Source organism: Peromyscus californicus, unplaced genomic scaffold (assembly GCF_007827085.1).
Source record: "Peromyscus californicus insignis strain IS unplaced genomic scaffold, ASM782708v3 Scaffold_14__1_contigs__length_90479793_seg_1, whole genome shotgun sequence".
NCBI lineage: Eukaryota > Metazoa > Chordata > Mammalia > Rodentia > Cricetidae > Peromyscus > Peromyscus californicus.
In genome coordinates, this window is record NW_026294435.1 from 4,057,738 (window position 1) to 4,077,516 (window position 19,779).

Sequence of the window (19,779 nt, forward strand, 5' to 3'; positions counted from 1 at the left end):
CAGAGTAATTAGCACTAGTAAATGTGCAGAAAATATTGGACTTATAAGTACTCAGCCTAAAAGAGACATCAGTACATACCCCTCCACTCAAGATCCAGGAATTGTTGTAAAAGAGTGGGAAAGATTCAAATGCCTAAGGTGGTGGCTCACTTAAGGTAACCATGTTTCCTGCACAGGACAGAGTAGATGCAGATATGAACTCAGTGACTATACCAGCATGCACAACACCTTGCAAGTTCAACCCTGAACAAATCCCATCCTGGCTGGGTGATCATTCCCACCCTAAGCTGAAGACTTATTGTCATGAATAGTTTAACCACACAAACTGTACTATATAGAGGAGGGAGAGGGAAAGGGGGGGAGAGGGAAAGGGGGGGAGAGGGAAAGGGGAGGGAGAGGGAAAGGGGGGGAGAGGGAAAGGGGAGGGAGAGGGAAAGAGAGAACAGGAAAGAGAAAACAGGAAATTGACTGGGTAGGAATTCAGAGGTGAATTTGGTAGGAGTTCAGTATAGAAGCGTGACATGATCAAATTATATGACATGAAATTCTCAAGGAATTAATAAAATATTATTTTTTAAATAGTAATTGAAATAATATATTCTATACTATTTTTAGTATAGTATAACCAACATCAAATAGCCAATAAAACTAGGCATTAACTAGTATAGAGAATTGATTTTGGAGTTAAAACAGCACAATTGTGGTCAGAACTCTGACAATTTCTAGCTCTGTGGCACTGAGAAAATTATTAATCTCACTGTTTATAGAAATTTATTGTATTTTTAATTTTATATATTTAATTATGATAATAGTTCCCCAGAATTGAATTCCATTTTTTTTAAGATATTGAGGAAATGTTTTTTGTTTTGTTTTGTTTGTTTTTGCAGTCTAGTGAATCAATACCTTTATTGGGGTTACTTTGAGGAATACAGGAAACTCTGAGGTGTTTAAAGCTCTGAAAGTCTCCCAGGGAAACTTCGAAGCAATAATTAAACCAATGCAGAGTCCCTCACCTGTCAACTGTTTACCTCTTTTTTTAAAAAATTTTTATTTTGCAATACAGTTCAGTTCTACATATCAGCCACGGATTCCCTTGTTCTCCCCCCTCCCACCCCCCTCACCTTCCCCCCACCCCACCCCCCATTCCCACCTGCTCCAGGGCAAAGCCTCCCCCGAGGACTGAGATCAACCTGGTAGACTCAGTCCAGGCAGCTCCAGTCCTCTCCTCCCAGGCCGAGCCAAGTGACCCTGTATAAGCCCCGGGTTTCAAACAGCCAACTCATGCAATGAGCACAGGACCCGGTCCCACTGCCTGGATGCCTCCCAAACAGATCAAGCCAATCAACTATCTCACCCATTCAGAGGGCCTGATCCAGTTGGGGGCCCCTCAGCCATTGGTTCATAGTTCATGTGTTTCCATTCCTTTGGCTATTTGTCCCTGTGCTTTATCCAACCTTGGTCTCAACAATTCTCGCTCATATAAACCCTCCTCATTCTCGCTAATTGGACTCCCAGAGATCCACCCGGGGCCTTGTCATGGATCTCTGCATCCAGATCCCTCAGTAGTTGGATGAGGTTTCTAGCACGACAATTAGGGTGTTTGGCCATCCCATCACCAGAGTAGGTCAGTTCGGGCTATCTCTCGACCATTGCCAGCAGTCTGTTGTGGGGGTATCTTTGTGGATTTCTGTGGGCCTCTCTAGCACTTTGCTTCTTCCTATTCTCCTGTGGTCTTCATTTACCATGGTCTCCTTTTCCTTGTTCTCCCTCTCTGTTATTGATCCAGCTGGGATGGACTGCTACTCACATCACCAGGGAGGCTACCTGGAAAACAGGACCCCAAGAAAGACACGGGGATCGCCCAATGACAGAGAAATGGAATGAGATCTATATGAACAGCCTGGACATGAGTGGGGGTAGTGAAGGGCGAGGGTCGAGGGAAAGAGAGCCTGAGGAAATGTTTTTTAATTCACTCAAAACAAGTAACCATTTAGTTGTCACCATTAGCATTAAATGTATCAAGTTAATACTAGGGCATCCTAGTGAGTATTAAAACTTTTTTCAAACACTTTAAGGAATGGATACATAAACATCAACTTAAATGAGTTCTAGCATGTAAGACTGATCAAGAGCATTGGCAAGCTGTCTGACACCAATGTTAGTAAATGTAGGAACAGTGCTTGTTAAATGTAGGTAAAACATAAATAAAGCAGCACTCGGGAGGCAGAGGCAGGAGGATCTCTGTGAGTTCCAGGCAAGGCTGGTCTACAGAGTGAGATCCAGGACGGCCAGGGCTACACAGAGAGACCCTACCTCAAAAAACAAACAACAAACAAACAAAAAACTGTTACCCAAGAAAGGAGTACACAAATGTAGAAGGCCTTTTATGTTATGTTCTTTGTGACATTGTAATTTTTAGAATTTTCCTAGGAAAAATCTTGTATTTACCAATAAATGCCCTATAGAAGGAAGGTGGTCTTAGTACCATTTGTGGATATTTTTGTAATTATTCTTGAATTCATTTGTAGTGATCAGAACTATATATTCTTGTCGTAAGGAAGTTTTCTTTCTGATTGTTTTTTCATGTCTGTTATTTTTAATGGTTTTGTTAGAAAGGCAGCCATTGTCCTCCCTGTTATATCTGTACTATGGAAGGCTAAAGAGGGAATTTTGGCTTCAAACTACCCTAACAGAATTACCAAGATTAGCCATTTTTCTGTTTGAAGTGTGTGGGATTAACTGGATTACCCTAGCACTTATTCCTGTCCTTACACTCTAAATCAATTAACCATTTAAATGTATTGTTATAGCTAAAGCAGTATGTGGTTAGTGGTATAAATGGGTAAATATGAAAAAGTAAAATAAAAATATATTGAGTCAATCATGCCATCCAGAAATAAGTAATTTGCATGTTAACTATGTATTTATTTCATTAAGATGCTTGAAAAAATAGCCATGTAATTGAGAAATCCCATACTTGAAATGACTAGCCACTGCTCCACATTCACTAAAGTATAGATTCAACTGGGTTCTAGCATAAACATGCCATACAATAGTACAAGGCTTCTCTGAAAATAAAATTTCATCCTCCACAGTCAGTTAAGTGTGGACTCTATTGGGACATAAAGATAATAATCTCATTCAATAGTAGAATGCTTTGCTTAAAAATGTATGCTTCTCCTTCACATTTTGGAAAGCTACCTGCTTAAAAATTATAACAGTGCATTGTAGATAGTCTTAGTTTCTCTTCTGAGCTATTTCCTTTTCAAAGACTGATGAGTATCACCATATGTACTACAAGTATGAATGATCATAGCTCACTTGCAATCCATGTAATACATTTTATTTTATCTTTCTATTTAGGAAAAGAACAGTTCTCAAGTTTTACTTTGGAATTTAGTCACATTAAATATAAGACTTAACATCATAACTTTTAAAGACTGATGATAAATATGATGAAGAAAAAATTTTAGTCCATTTGTATTATTTGGAAATTGCCAAGAAATTAAGTTAGCCAGATAACTTAGAGACTGCTTAGCTGAAGATGCCTGAAGCCAAGTTTGGCAACCACAATTTAATTCTAGGGACTTATATGGTAGAAAAAAAAGAACCAAATCACACAAGTTATCCTTGGAACTCCACATCTGTTGTAGCACTTTCATGCACACCGCCCCCTCATGCACACAAAATAAATAAAAAGGAATGCAGTAAAAAAAATTAAAAACAAACCCCATAATTTTATGTAAATTTGTGTTGAACTAAAACAAGACAGTTAATGGAACAATATATTTTCAGAAGATGGGAGATTCATAAGTCAGCTGCTGGATAAACTAGCCAACCATTCCTTACCACCTCCCTTTACAGCAGATGGAGACCACCACAGAAAATCATAGCTGGACACAATGCAGAGATCAACAGATCACGGGGAGCCCAGCCCGATGGACGCATCTACACCACAGCTCCAGCCCGATGGACGCATCTGCACCACAGCTCCAGCCCAATGGACACATCCGCACCACAGCTCCAGTCCGATGGACACATCTGCACCACAGCTCCAGCCCAATGGACACATCTGCACCACAGCTCCAACCCGATGGACACATCTGCATCACAGCTCCAGCCTGATGGACACATGTGCACCACAGCTCCAGCCCGATGGACACATCTGCGTCCCCACATCACAGCTCCAGCCCGATGAACGCATCCGCACCACAGCTCCAGCCTGATGGACACATGTGCACCACAGCTCCAGCCTGATGGACACATCTGCACCACAGCTCCAGCCCGATGGACACGTCTGCACCACAGCTCCTGCATCTATGGCTCAGGGAACATTGTGGAAGAGGGGGCAGAAAGATTGTAAGAGTAAGAATACCAGGAAATCTGCTGTGAAAGAATGTCCCAGAAATGGCTGCAAAAAAGAGAGTGAATAATGACAATGTAAATTGACAATGTAAAGTGTAAGGGACATATTTTTGTGTGGTCCCACTCCAGGACCAAAAAGTATAGAAATAATGATTGCTGGCTGAAGGAGAATTCCTTTCTCCCAGCGATGAACTCTGGTATTGATTGTCCACTGCAGTGTCATTGGTTTTAAGAGCATACACACAGAAACAACAAAAATGGACTCAGCAGATGAGTAACTAAATAACGATAACCAAAGCAAAAGAGGATATCAATTTGAGCATGGGTAGGATACAGGAAGAGTTCATGGCAGGGTATCTAGAAAGGCTGGATATTGTCAGATTCTTCTTTTTTTTTTTTAATGTCTAGCATCTCTCATTTCAGCCAATCAAGCAGGTGTTGAATATACTTCCGTGGTTGTCTGTCTTTTAGGAACATATGCTTTTCAAAGGAAAAAATATAGGTACCACAGGAACTGACAATTTCAACCCCAAGCCCCAGATCTATTTAATTCTTTATGTACTTGGTCAAATTTCTTAGCCTCTAACTCTATTTACAGTACATTTAATGTTAACACTCATTGGGCCATTATCGTAAATGAATGTTCACAAAATACTTAAGTTACAAACTACTTCACAAAGCACCGACACTTGGTGAGACCATCATATCAGCTGTCATTAATCTTTCCTTGAGCTGTTTTTGTGCTCACAGTATACCAGTAATGTCATGGGTTTTCATGGTGCCACCAGTTTATCACATTTTCCAGTCATTTATAAAACACAAAATTGAAAATTATGCTCAAGGGTCTCATTAAAAATGAGAACAAACCAAGTCTGTACATTGACCTGTATCAATAAGTACGCTTTGCTGTTCACATTTTACATTCACAAAATTGTCTTTTGCATTGGAGGAAATATACTGTGATTATTAAAAATATTAACAAAGTTTAAATGTTTTGGCACAAAAATAAAAAATCCGGTATAAATGCTGGTCCCTCCTTTTCCTTTTTAATCCTCCCTGCTTTTCTTTTCTTCTCTTTGGTGTCCTTTTTATGTGATTCTTTCTCTGACATCACTGATATTATAAATTATGATTAGAGAAAAACACTGGAAAAATATTTTTTCGTACAGGAGAGATGAGAAGAGGAACCTAGAGGCCTCATTGGACAACCTAAAGAGAGATGGCAGGACACTGTGAACTGTGTGTGAGCGTGTGCACCTTCTATCCTAGCACTCAGGAGCTGAGGCAGACAGACTCCCACTGTGAACTGTATGTGAGCGTGTGCACCTTATATCCTAGCACTCAGGAGCTGAGGCAGACAGACTCCCACTGTGAACTGTGTGTGAGCGTGTGCACCTTTTTTATCCTAGCACTCAGGAGACTGAGGCAGACAGACTCCCACTGTGAACTATGTGTGAGCGTGTGCACCTTCTATCCTAGCACTCAGGAGCTGAGGCAGACAGACTCCCACTGTGAACTGTGTGTGAGCGTGTGCACCTTCTATCCTAGCACTCAGGAGCTGAGGCAGACAGACTCCCACTGTGAACTGTGTGTGAATGTGTGCACCTTTTATCCTAGCACTCAGGAGCTGAGGCAGACCGACTCCCACTGTGAACTGTGTGTGAGCATGTGTGCCTTTCATCCCAGCACTCAGAAGGCTGAGGCAGACAGGTTCCTTTGAGATTAGATCTGGCCACCTGGTTCAATTGTCTATTTAGAAATTTCCAGGCTGTTCAGCTTTACACAGTGAGACCATCACAGAAACAAAGAGAAAGTGGAAGATAGAGGACAAAGGGTAGGAGAGGAGGGGAGTGTGGGGAAGTGGAGGAGGAAAAGAGACAGAAAGAAAAAGAGGATCAGGGAAAGATAAAAAGATTGAGCGTAAGGGACCACCAGTGTTTCATACAACTAACAAAGACAGTACATTTTAATTATCACACAAATCTAGTTATGCAAAACTTGAAAGATAATCTGTTTTGTTCATTTCAGAGCATGATGCTACAGTTACTCCATTTACATAAGGAATTCTTTGAATTATATTTATGTTTTTCTGATGATTAAGTATAATAGTAATAATAAATGAGGTCTTAAAAGTACTATATGACTGATCTGAATATACTTTATTAGCACAATTTCTTTGACAATCAAAAAGTCTTTGTTGTTATTATAGAAGAAGAAAGAAAACCTTATGAGAAAACTTGTTCAGTAACCCCAGGTAATAAATGCTAGAGACAGATTTAAAGTCCCAGGTGCTTTTGTAGAAGAATCAGCTTTTCTATGACATTCAAAGAGCAGCAGGAAGTGGGACATCTAGAAAGATCAGGATATGCCTTTCCCAGATCTCAGCCAGCAGTCAGTGATTGAGGGGAAGTTTGCAGAGCCCTGAAACACACAACAGACTTTCAGTCTCCCATTTTAATGCGTTTCCTTTTTCCCTGGATGTTTCTGGTAGCTATCAAGAGGGAGTAAACAGGCCTACTCAGTGAAGCATGCTTAAATTAGATTTGCTCTTACTGCTTTATTTACCCCGTCATGATAAATCATAACATTTCCATCGTCTGGTTAAGTGCATATTAAAATGTCTTGGGATGGCAACACATTAGTGGGTGGAAAATTAAAAGAATGTTACTTTTTCCCATGAGAAATGTTTAGCTTTCAACTCTCCTCCTTCTGAATGCCACATGTGAGTGGCATTTTAAAGCAGCTAATTTTTTAGGCCTCAAAATCAATAGCCATTGTCATCTAAAGAAATCAGTAAGAGTTACAACAGCCCAGGAAAACAAAATGGCCAGGTATTCATGGAAAAAAACAAAAAAAAAACCCAAAAAACATTTTCAAGAGTGTTTGCTGGTGAGATGTGCTTTGTAATAGGTTATCAAATATCCAACAAGTTATTTTACTTTCACACACCAGATCTTCCTGAATGTTTGAGTATTCTCAAGCCGAGTGTTTTCTAGATATGCTGATGATGTTCCAGTGTTTACATATTCATGGATTATTCCCAGATCCAGAGGCTACAAGAAAGTCATTTGCTTTGCTTCATAATCCCCACTCATCTAGCCGTGATGAACAACCTAAATATTTGGGGGGAAAGTAGAAAAGGTCACAATTTTTTGATTTTTTTTTCCCGAATGGCTGCTATTTGTGCAGTGTAATTAAAGGAGCATAAACAATCAGGAAACAGGAGGAAGCTTTCACTTTACTTGTATTTATTAGGAACTATCATTTGCAGTTGTACTGGCTTTAGCAAAGCAGAATAAGATTTGATTATGTTTTCTTTGGATAATGCAACACGTTCTCTCAGATATTGTACATATAATGCCAAGATGTCTTTGGAAAACTTAGCCATGTACTGCTCATGAGACAATTGATTAGACTGTCTTCATCAGTTTGATCTTCTTTGGAGAATTCTGTCACAAGGATAACTATTGTCAAAGTATCAGAGAGTGATGCAAATCTGTGATGTCTTTTCATATTAGGAAACTGAAAATAGCCTGTGAAGTGTTCTTTTTTCTTTTTAAAAGACTTGTTTTTGTTATGCATATGAGTGTTTTCCTCCATGTGTGTAAGTGGACTGCGTGGGTGTCTTGTTCCCGCGAGACCAGCAGGCGTCTGGAATCCCATGCTCTGGAATTACAGAAGCCACTATGTACGTTCTGGAAAACAAACTCAGGACCTCTGCAGAAACAAAGGTCTATTCAGACCTATAAAAAGTCTAAAAATATTCCCTTATTTTAAATTTAAAATCCTACTATGGTTTGTGATGTTCTAACTTTTCTTTTAAATTATATATACCAGAACATGGTACATAGTATGCAATTTATTAAGATGAACTGTGATACCGAAGTGATGTATTGTGATAATTTTGTTACCTATTATAGAAAAAGTTTCATTATTGATCTGAGTAAATGATGTACATGTTATCATTACTTTCCCCATTTTATTTTCATGGAATTCCTTTCAGGTCCAATATAAAATCAACTATTCACTCATTAGTTTATGTCTCTGTTAGGGACAGCAATAGTACACCAAATTACAGACATACTTCATCAGGTAAATAGTAGCTACACTTATCTTGTGGGTGTAAGGATATGCTTTAGAAGCAAAAATACATTGATGAGGGAAAAAGTTTAAGATGTATATCTCCTCCCTGGGGGTTTTATAATTTAGCAGTAGAGATGGGTCTATGTAAATATGGAAAAGATATAAATATGTAGTAACACTCTTTCAGTGTAGGCATTTGCATGAGATATAACAGGGTAGAAAAGGAAGATTTGGAAGAGAATGGAAAGTTGGGAGTATTTACACCAGAGGGTCTGTGGACAGAAGCCGCATAGAGGAGGAATCATTTTCTGGGTTCTTTGTTCCCAGGTTTAATGATGTATTTTCTTTCTTCAAATCATTAACCTAACTTCATTTTTTAAAAATTTATATATTTTAACAAGTTTTATAATAATTTATATACACATATCACTGCCATTATTCCCCTGTCAGGCACATGGATATTTCCCAACAATCTTGTAGTGCATTTGGTTAAATCTTTAAGTAATTTTTCTTTCTAAAAGTATCAACCACTCTGTATGAAATGCTACCTTAAATAATAAACTTTCTGAAGGACTTTCCTGTAGTTATTTATTTTTTAAATACTTTTAAAATTGAATAACTGACACTTTTCCCTTTCCTGCCTCCAGCCAGCCCTCCCAGGCATCCTCTCTCCAACCCTTGATCAGCCCCCTCTCAAACTGATAGCCTCTTTTTCTTTGGTTGTTATTGTTACATACATATGCACAAATGTATAACTACAACCTGCTAAGTCTATTCTGGTGTTTGTGTGTATGTGATTTCAGGGCTTACCACTTTGTATTGGACAATCGGTAAAGGGACTTATCCCTGGGAGTGGCTAATTCTCTCTCTCCTAGCAGTCAACAATTTCCTAAAGTCCTTTGTCTAGGAGCAGGAGACCCTTATAATTTTCTCCTTCCACATTAGCCTGTCTATTGATATGGTTATTGTAGTTGTCTTGTCTATGCAGATATTACTAGGAGACAGTGTTTCACAGCAGACTTCCTGGTATTCTGTTCTTTCTAATCTTTCTTCTTTCTTTTCTATGATGTTCCCTGTGCCATAGATACAGTGGCTGCGGTGTACATGTATCCAAAGGGACTGGGCTCCTCAAGTTCCCTTCGTCTCTGCAGTCTCTTGTTATGCTTTGTGTCTGTGATTGTCTCAATCTACCGTAAAGAGAAGCTTCATTGATGAATAGTGGAAGCTACACTTTTCTGTGGGCATAAGGATATAATTTAGAACATAGTAAGGAATAATACTGATTTTTCAAAGTGGGGAGAATACATTATTTTCTAAGGTCCATGACCTCACTTGCTCTGGAATTGGCCAGGTTTCCAGTACAGGCATGATTTCCCTGCTGTTGAATGGGACCTGAGGAAGATGTGACTGCCACTGGTTACCCCAACACGAGTCCTGCTAGTTGCACCCTTGTGGATGTCTTGCCTTGCCTGTCATTGCTGTGGTTTAGGTGTGTTACAGCCAGGTAAAACTATCAATCACCTTCCTGCCTGGACAGCTTGCAGTATATTTTCTGAAACAATGGGAGCTACACTACAGGAAGGGGGTTTTCCTGTTTAGATCCAGCACAAATCATGCAAAACCTGTGGCCTAAGTGTGTAGTGTCTTCAGCAACCCTAGCTTGAATTCAGCCTTTGACAGGCAACCAAGAGCTGCCTCAATAATCTGTGTTGTTTTGAGAGTCCCTTGGAATGCCCTGCTTTACCATTCAGTAGCAGATTTCTCGTGGCTGGGACTGGGATTCTTGTTATTCTCTGGCGCTTGTGTCAAAAGTTGCTCTTAAAATGCAGGACTAAGGTACCTGTGAATGCACAGAGTCTGTGACAGCATGGACAGAGCCTGCACAGGCTAAAGGCAGATGAAGTGCCACCAGTGAGAAGCAGAAGTAGACAATCTCCTATCCCTAACCCCAAAGCTAGCTCCAATTGGCATCAGTTTGCAAAGGAGAAATTTGTTTTCTCCAGTGGAGTATCACTGGGTTTATTAATCACACTTAGAAGTAGGAACCATGTCCACTCATGGATGACCAACACAAAATGAAGTCTGCTGTTGGATAGTCTGTATGTCAAGTGTGTTGCTGATTTGTCAATAAATAAATCACTGATTGGCCAGTGGCTAGGCAGGAAGTATAGGTGGGACAAGGAGGAGAATAAAGCTGGGAAATGGAAGGCTGAGTCAGAGAGACACTGCCAACCGCCACGATGACAAACAGCATGTGAAGATGCCAGTAAGCCACGAGCCACATGGCAAGGTATAGATTTGTGGAAATGGATTAATTTAAGCTGTAAGAACAGTTAGCAAGAAGCCTGCCATGGCCATACAGTTTGTAACCAATATAAGTCTCTGTGTTTACTTGGTTGGGTCTGAGCGGCTGCAGGACCGGCAGGTGAGAGAGATTTGTCCTGACTGTGGGCCAGGCAGGAAAACTCTAGCTACAGAAGTCAATGATATTTTTGCAGATTTTTTGGTTTAGGCAATTTTTCTTTTCATTTTCTGTTTTCTGTTTTTGTTTTTTTTTGGTCTTATTCATAATTTGCATGTATATTAAGTTTTTTGATTCTGTGATATTTATGGATTGTGCGTGTGTGAGAGTGTGTGTGTGTATGTGCATGCCTGAGTATGTGTGTAAGGATAGGTTTCTTGTGATTTCTTTGTTATTTTAAATTTTATTCTATGTTTTATTTATTTGTTTGCATGTTTGTTTTCTAAAGAGAGAGAAAGAATGCGTGGAGTTGGATGGGTAGTAGGTGGGGAGGATCTGATCCTAGAACCCTGGAAAGGGAAAAATGCAGTCAAATGTTCACTCTCCTTTTATCTTTCACTGTGTCTGAATTCTATATTTATTTTTTAAAACTCATATCATGGGTAAACTTGAATTTAGCATACAATGGATGTCTATTTGTGAAACACTAAAAGTCCAGCATTTTATTTTCCTTTTTTATCATCAAAATGAAAAATATTTATAAAAACATTTGCAAATTCACATTTCCACCTTGTAAATAATCCTGTCTTTATTTTATATTTATATATTTTATTAAAAATAAGTTGATCTGGTATAGGCACCAAAACTACACAGAGAAACCCTGTCTTGAAAAACCAAAAAAAAAAAATTTTTTTTCATATAATGTATTTTAATCATGTTTTATTTCCATGGTTTTAGAAATCAAGTATTGATGAAAATGGAGGACATTTTTAATGTATGAAATAATGAGAGTAAAGGGAATAGCAAACACAGCAAAATTACATACTCTTTTGTAAATATCATTTGCAGAAGCTAATGGTAGCAACTGGATTTGGCATTACATAATCTAAGTAGAAAGCCCAAATTGCTGAAAGAAGACCTGCACAAAACCAAACTACTCACATGTGACAATCTAAATAGGAGAAATTCTTCAAAATCACTTTCTTAGATGAAGAGAACTGCAGACAGTTAAGGACCCCTGAGAGAGAGAAAATTAACTTTCTCTTGGGATAAGACCGCTGATCAATTAACTTGTCCCACATGGTCAGTTCCCAAATACATGTACATAAGAGCAACACTAAAGAGACAGAATAGGAGATACACACACACACACACACACACACACACACACACACACACACACACACACATATATATATGGAAATGCTGAAAGGCAAGCCCTGATGAGAAGATTGAGGCCATTGGAGGAATGTCCTTGAAGTCCCCTTCAAGCCTCTTCCTCTTGTTCTTCCAGTTTCTAGGCACAAGAAGAATGGTTTGCTCCGTCAGGTACTCCAATTTGAGGACTAAGTCTTCAACCCTTTGACTTTTGGAGGAATGTTAAGATCCAACCAAATCACAGTGCTTCTTCTAATCACAAGATAAATGAACAAATAATAAACACATAAATTAATCTAAAGATGTTCAATAATTACAACAGCTTCTCTTAGAAACTGTAATTATATAAGTTATTGCATTTTTATTTTGTTGTATTGATGATGTGCACACTTACTAGGTCATTGACTTTAGACTTGAATAGACTCTATCTTTTGACGATTCCCATTTTGACACCCATTTCTCTATGCCAGTTGCTCCCTAGAGCACAACTGCCCAGAAGACACCAACTCTATATTAGCTAGAAGCACAATCTCCCTGGGTTTTAGATATCAGATGTTGTAAACCTGGAGGCAGCTTTTGTTAGACCTTATTCACACTGATTTTGGCTGAGATCAGGTGGGAAACATGAAGAGGGGAGATGGCTACCACGTGGGCACATAGCTACTACTGTTTCTGGGGTACTGTCTAAGATGTGGTGAGGTTTAATTTTAGCATTAAATGTCATGGGGTTTGTTGTTGTTTTGTGGTACCGTGGCCTTGCTCATCCAGGTCAATACTCCATCACTAAGTTATATCCCTGATCTTGTACTTTTGCATTTTAATTTGAGAGAATGTTTCCTTAGGTTGCCTCAAACTCACTGTTTTCCTGATTCAATGTCCCTACAGCTGGGATTACAGACGTGCTACCGTGGCTGCCTCTGATTTTTTAAATGAGTACCTGCAAATGTGCCTTTTAAAATGACACTGTTGACCTGAGCCATGTGTTAGTGAGGCTATTCTGCTGGCCAAGCTCTGAGAAGGGGTTGCAGGCAGAGCCCTGCGTTCTACCGCTGGTGGAGTGGCCCCTTTGCCCTGCATGACCCTGCCTCGGGAAGGGCTACTTTCTCACCTATCAGCTGCCTCTTGCCTCAGCAGTCTCTCTAGCAGTCTGTATTGCTTCCAGAGTTTCTGTGCTGAGCCACTGCATCATAGGGCAGACTGGTGTGTGACAATTCTCTCCATGCCCCTGATGCCTCAGAATCTATATGAGGGTGGAGAAATGAACCCACTCTTTAAGCCTGTAACTAGGGATACACCAGAGGCTTAAAGCAAGGATTATGAGTTTAAGCCAGCCTGGGCAATTTAGTGAGACTCTGTTTCTAAATAAATAAATAAATAAATAAATAAATAAATAAATAAATAAATAAATAAAGTAAATAAATGAGGAACTGGAAAAAAAAGAAAAAGAGTATATGATTTGAAGGAGGGCTGGAGTCAGGGTAACAGGAAGAGTAAGAAGGGGGAAATAGAAAGTGGAAGTGATATTACTACTCATTTATTAACTTATAAAAGAATAATATATTTTAATCGTAAAAAATAAGAAATTGTACTATGTTATGAAAGTCAGGAAAGTGATTATTCAACTGAAATCTTTTATTATCCAGAAACATTTGAAAATACATCGACATACTGTTTAAGTCATCTTTGTTGACTCAATATAAGCTAGAGTCATCTGGCAAAGGGGATTTACATTGAATATTGCCTCCATTAGATTGCCTACAAGCAATTCTGTAGGACATTTTCTTGATTCATGACTGATGCAGGCAGGTCTAGAGCATTGCTGAAGTTGCCACCCAGGAGCCTGTAGTCCTGGATAGTACAAGAAGGCTAGCTGAACAAGCCCCAAGGAGCGGGACACAAGCAGTGTCCTCCATGGCCTCTGCTTCCATTCCCATGTCCAGTTTTGTTCTTAGTATCGTGCCCCGACTTTCTTCAGTGATGACTATGATCAAAAATTTTAAGCCAAATAGCCTTTTTTTTCCAATTTATTTTCAAATAAAATTTTCGTATTCTTTAAGGGAGTCTTAAAAGTGGTCTCATGCCCAGCGGTAGATGCTCAACAAAAAACACACTCAATAGCAACATTAGAGGTTTCATCTTTGGAGGTTCCTTGTCTTGTAATGTCATATCATGTCTTTTCCTTTTTTAAATTAAAATTTAATTTTTAAATTTTTATTATATAATATAAATATTTATAAATTTATACATGCATATATGCATGTATTATATATGTATATTCTCTCTTAACCTACAGGTCTTTTGTGCATATATTATGGCATCCAGCTTGTTATTATTTTTATTAGATTCCTGAGTGTGCAAATGAGTGTGTATCTGCATCTATATCTGTTTCTTGTGCCTTTGTGTGGCTCCCTTTCTTCTATTTGTTTGTTTTGTCCTAGTCCAACGTGATAGATTTTGTTTTATTTTATTATTATTATTATTATTATTATCCATTTTTGGTTTTGGTTTTGGTTTCTCGAGACTGGGTTTTTCTGTGTAACAGCCCTGGCTGTCCTGGAACACACTGTATAGACCAGGTGGGCCTTGAACTCACAGTGATCTGCCAGCCTCTGCCTCCTTACTACCTCCCTTTAGAAGCTGTTTCTGTTGTTGTTCTTGCTGTTTGTTTATTTTTTCCTTTTTCTGTTTTGTTTTGTCCTTTTCATTTATTTTCTTTCTTCCTTTTTTTAAAATGAGAGACAGAAAGTAGGCAGACCCAGAGACTCAGATGGAAAGGGAGGAGAGGAGGGACTGGGAGGAGGAGAGGGGTAGAAAACGTAAGCAGGATGCCTTGTGTGAGGAACAAAAGACAGTTTCGTAAAGTGAAAAAAATAGAGGTGCAAATACAATTTTACAGAAATGAGAAGGCGAAAGCCTGTCGAACAGAAGGTAATCATTCTCAGTTTCTTTAGTGATCAAGAAAAGATAAAATAATATTTTTACATACCATATGGTCCAAAAATTTAACATCTGATAATAATGAGTGTTTTCAAGGATGGGTACTCATGTACTCCCTTATGTACATTTCAGAGCTGTATAAAATGATACAAACATATTAAAAGGCAATTGCGCATAACCTAGTAAAATTGAAGACATATAAACACCCAAGCCAACAATTACATGTGTATGCTTGTATGAATATATTCATTTTTATCCACATAAATACACATATGCATATCTGTCTATATTACATCTATTAAACAAGTAACAGCAGTTCATCAGATGATTTATAGAATAATACTGCTTAAATTTTTTGGGGGGAGGGTTTTGAGACAGGGTTTCTCTGTGTAGTTTTGGTGCCTGTCCTGGATCTTGCTCTGTAGACCAGGCTGGCATCAAACTCACAGAGATCCGCCTGGCTCTGCCTCCCGAGTGCTAGGATTAAAGGCGAGCATGACCACCACCCAGCTGTGTATGTTGGATATATTGATGTGGTGTTTTGAATGAGAATGCCTCCCATCATCTTAATCATTTAATTACTTAGTCCCTGGTTGGTGGTATTGTCAGGGGAGGATTAGGAAGCAAGGCCTTGTTTGAAAACTTCTGTTCCTGGAGGTGGGATTTTACAGGTTTACTCTCTCTACTTGGTGCTTTTGGTACATGGTGCAGTTAACCTCTTAGCTTGCTGCTCCAGGCCCCTGGCTGCTGCTTGCTGACACATTTCCTTGCCAAGGTCAAGTCTTTTCTCTGGAACTGTAACACAAATAAACTTTTGTGGGGATGGGGGCGCATAACAGCTTTACCACACAGCTGCCATGACAGGCTTAGAAGCCCAGACACAGCTTCTTTTAGGATCCTGCTCTCATTCTTCCGATATAACATCTTACATCATCAGGGGGCATGGGGGACTGCATCCCAGCCTTAAAAAGCTGAACATGGACCCCCCCACACACTCTCTCTCTCTGTGCCTCTCTTTCTGTGTTTCCTCTCTCTGTTCATGATCTTTTTTTTTTTTGGTTTTTCAAGACAGGGTTTCTCTGTGTAGTTCTGCGCCTTTCCTGGAACTCACTTTGTAGACCAGGCTGGCCTCAAACTCACAGAGATCCTCCTGCCTCTGCCTCCTGAGTGCTGGGATTAAAGGCATGCGCCGCCACCGCCCGGTCTCTGTTCCTGCTCTGTTCCCCCCACCAGGCCTGGCTTCTCCCTCCTGTCCCCTCTTCTCTCTAATAAAGCCCATTCTAACTCTGGTAGCCATGGCCATGACTCTTCCTCAGACCAACCAGCACGTTCGTCCTTTCAGCTTCTGGCAGGCACTGTTTACTGTGAGCAAAAAGCCATGAGATACAACAAAACTCACTATAAGAGTTTATTAGGGGAAAGGAATAGAGGGGGTGCTTAGGCCTGAGAGGGTGGCAAGGGAAATGAAATGTTATAGCTAGTAGACTGGGTGGCTAGGAGGAGAGCTGCTGATCAGTCTGGAGCGAGGCACATGGGGAGGGCAAATGAAATAAAAGCTCCTACCTCAGCTAGAAAATCTTTTCCCATTAGAAGCACAGGGCAAGTTAGCACCACTAAAAATGTGTGGGTGAGAGGGATACCCCTGAAAATACAATTAAGTGGTGGGGTCTGGTAAGGTAGGTAAGGCTGTCACCCTACCTCGACAATAGGGAAACGAGAAGGAGAGGTGGAACCCCAAAATGCCCTCAGGACTAAGTAAGTGGCTCCAGTGTCTAAAAGGAAGGAAATGGATCACCCTGATACTGTAATGGCTACCCTGGGTTCCCTGTGACAGATGACTGTGGTCGGTCCGGGAACAGGGCACCTTCAATCCTCATCCATGGCCAAGTCTAGGAGATTGACTGGAGGGTGGTCATCATTTGATGTCCCCATGCCACGAGGTGTTCCTCTTGGTGGCACTTTGGACAAGCCCCAGATGGTGGCCCACATGAGGCAGGGCAGGCGTGAGCCCAGTGGCCTTCTCTACCATGCTTAAAACAGGGACCTGGAGGCCTTTGGGTGGCCAGTCAGATAGCATGTGCCAGCATTTGGCAGTTCTGTTTATGGGCTTTCTCATCTCTCCCATGGTACACCTTAAATGCCACCACTAAGACTTCTGCCTGTGGGGTCAGGGGCTCTCTCTCCACATGCTTAAGTTTAGCCCTGATGTAGGGGAAGCTATGTGAAACAAAGTGGGTCATAAGGGGCTGTCTGTCTTCTGGGCTGTCAGGATCTATGCTAGTATATTGTAAGAGAGCCTTTGTAAGCCATTCTAAAAACTGAGATGGAATTTTTTCCTTATCTTGAATTATTGGGAACCGCCTCAGCCCCAGGTGGATGGGCAGCATTAGTTTGATGAACCTCATTTGCACGTTGGACAGGAGAGAAGGAATCAAGAAGGGAGGGTTTAGAGCTGAGGTAAAAAAACTTGGAAGTAAGGTAACTCCTTCCATTTACCCATTCGATGGCAGAAGTTAGATAATTCCCATACAATATCAGAGCCATAATGTGGCCATTTTTTTATTGTTATCTTAAGGATATTTGGGCCATTTCTCAGAGGAGGAGTGGGACTAATAAGAGGAAGTCTCATTTCCCATGACCTCAGCAGAGAGAAAAAATAAATAAAAAGCCAAACATGCTCTAAGACTGCAATCTCAGGCATCCCTGAGATCAAGTGATGCTCAGTGATTGGCACAAGTCATTCAATGTTTTGTCAAGCAAGAGAATGAGGGCAGGGCTTTCATACACAGCCCAAGGACACAGCCTGAGGACAGGGGTCTGGCAGTGAGAATGATATCTCAGACTGCAGACCTAGGAAATGGCTAGAGATTGAAGCCTGCGATGGGGGCTGACCGTAGCCAATGAAGGCTGTGGGCAGGTGTTCCCCCATTCCAGGGGACACCAGAGGGATGCCGGACAATCTACAATCATTCCCATGGGTCCACGAAACTGTTTATGATGGCTGGAAAGGGAAAACTCACTAATTTAAGCATCCAGTGCTGTGCAAATCCATTCGGCAGCCGGGCAAATGGAAAAATGGGCAATTGTAGACAGAGTAAAACCTCAGTACAGGGTCCCAGGCACAGAGTGCTGGGAGGGCATGCTTTGTCTCAGCACCAATGTTATTTATTAAGCAGCACAATGTTACTCATTAAGCAGCACTGTTTGCCGTGTGAGAAAAGACACGGGCTACAACAAAAACCACTATAAGAGTTTATTAAGGGAAGGGAATAGAAGGGGTGCTTAAGCTTGTGGAAAGATCATGCAGGAAGAGAGGGGAGGGGTAAGTGTAACCCAGTTTTATAGATTTCCCTGCATATATGCATATGGGCTTACATACCTACGCCACGCATGCGTATAGATTTTGTGATCATACAGCACATAGATTATGAAGGCCATAAGGCCCTGGGATGACTAAGCATCTTATCAGTGCATGCATGGTCATGGGGGAGTAGCTAGAAATTCTAACAATGAGTGTTTAATTCAGCCTCACTAATATTCTCAGGACCTTGGAAGAATATAGATTAACTCTTTACCAGTGTGTAACATGTACTCTCTAGGCTGGATCTAGAAAGAGTCCCTGTTCCCTTCTGAAACCCCAGGAGATAAACCTCTACTATTTTTCTCTCAGAGCCTTGATTTCTGGTTCAGCTTTCTAGTGATTCCCTAGCTAGGAACTCAAATCTCTTCTACACTATTCCAGCAAACCAGTCTCAAGACCTGAAATTCACATGATCAAGTTTCTCACGGCAATTGAACCATTCCTTGATACCAACTTCCTTTACTAGTTAATGCTTTTTATTCCTATGATAAAATGTCTGATGAAAGCAAGTTAAGGAAGAAAGGGTTTATTTTCGCTCACTATCGTAGTAAGGATCGTGCTAGCACCAGAAGGCGGCTGGGCATCACACATGTCAGTGAGTAAAGAGCGATAAGTCAGAAAGCAAAAAAGATACATGCTGTGCTGGCTGACTTTCTCATCTCCCCAGTCAGGACCCAGTGCATGGAATGGTACCAAAACTAAAGGTGGGTTTTCCCAGTTCAGTTACATTTTAGGAAATACACCCACAGGTCTGTCTCTGAGATTGTGTCTACATCCTGTCGAGCTGACAACATTAAACATTGTATGGGCAGAAATGTAATTCTAGCCCTTATTCTCTGGCTGTTTTCTAAGCCCAGGAGAATAAAATCTTCTAACAAGAGTGCAGATGAAAATATCCTTTGGGGAAGCTAATGCTTATTGTCAGGTAAATCCATGGGATAGAATATAGACTTATACAATTCTGAACCTATTCTTAAAAACATGATGCTCTGTAGGAAAACTAACATGTATGTCATTGTTTGCTGGACAAAATGTTAGCAAAAGGCAAAATGAAATACAGAGAAATATGCTCTTCTTTTGTGCTTACCATTTCATCTTCATTAAAGTGTACAGATAATATAAACAAAATTGTTGATTAGATTAAAAATTTAAACTATAAGAAAACAAATGGATAAATGGAAAACTTATGTACAGTATTAAAAGAAAATAACTCACATTTCCAAGTATTTTTGAGAGATATATGATTAAATTTCTCCTTTCCCTTTCCTCTCCCCAACCCCATAATTCCCTCTTGCTCTCCTTCAAATTTATAGCCTCTTTTTTCACTAAATATTGTTGCAAACATGTATTTTATGTATATACATATATTATTCTAAATATAACTTGCTCAGTTCATATATTATTACTTTATTAT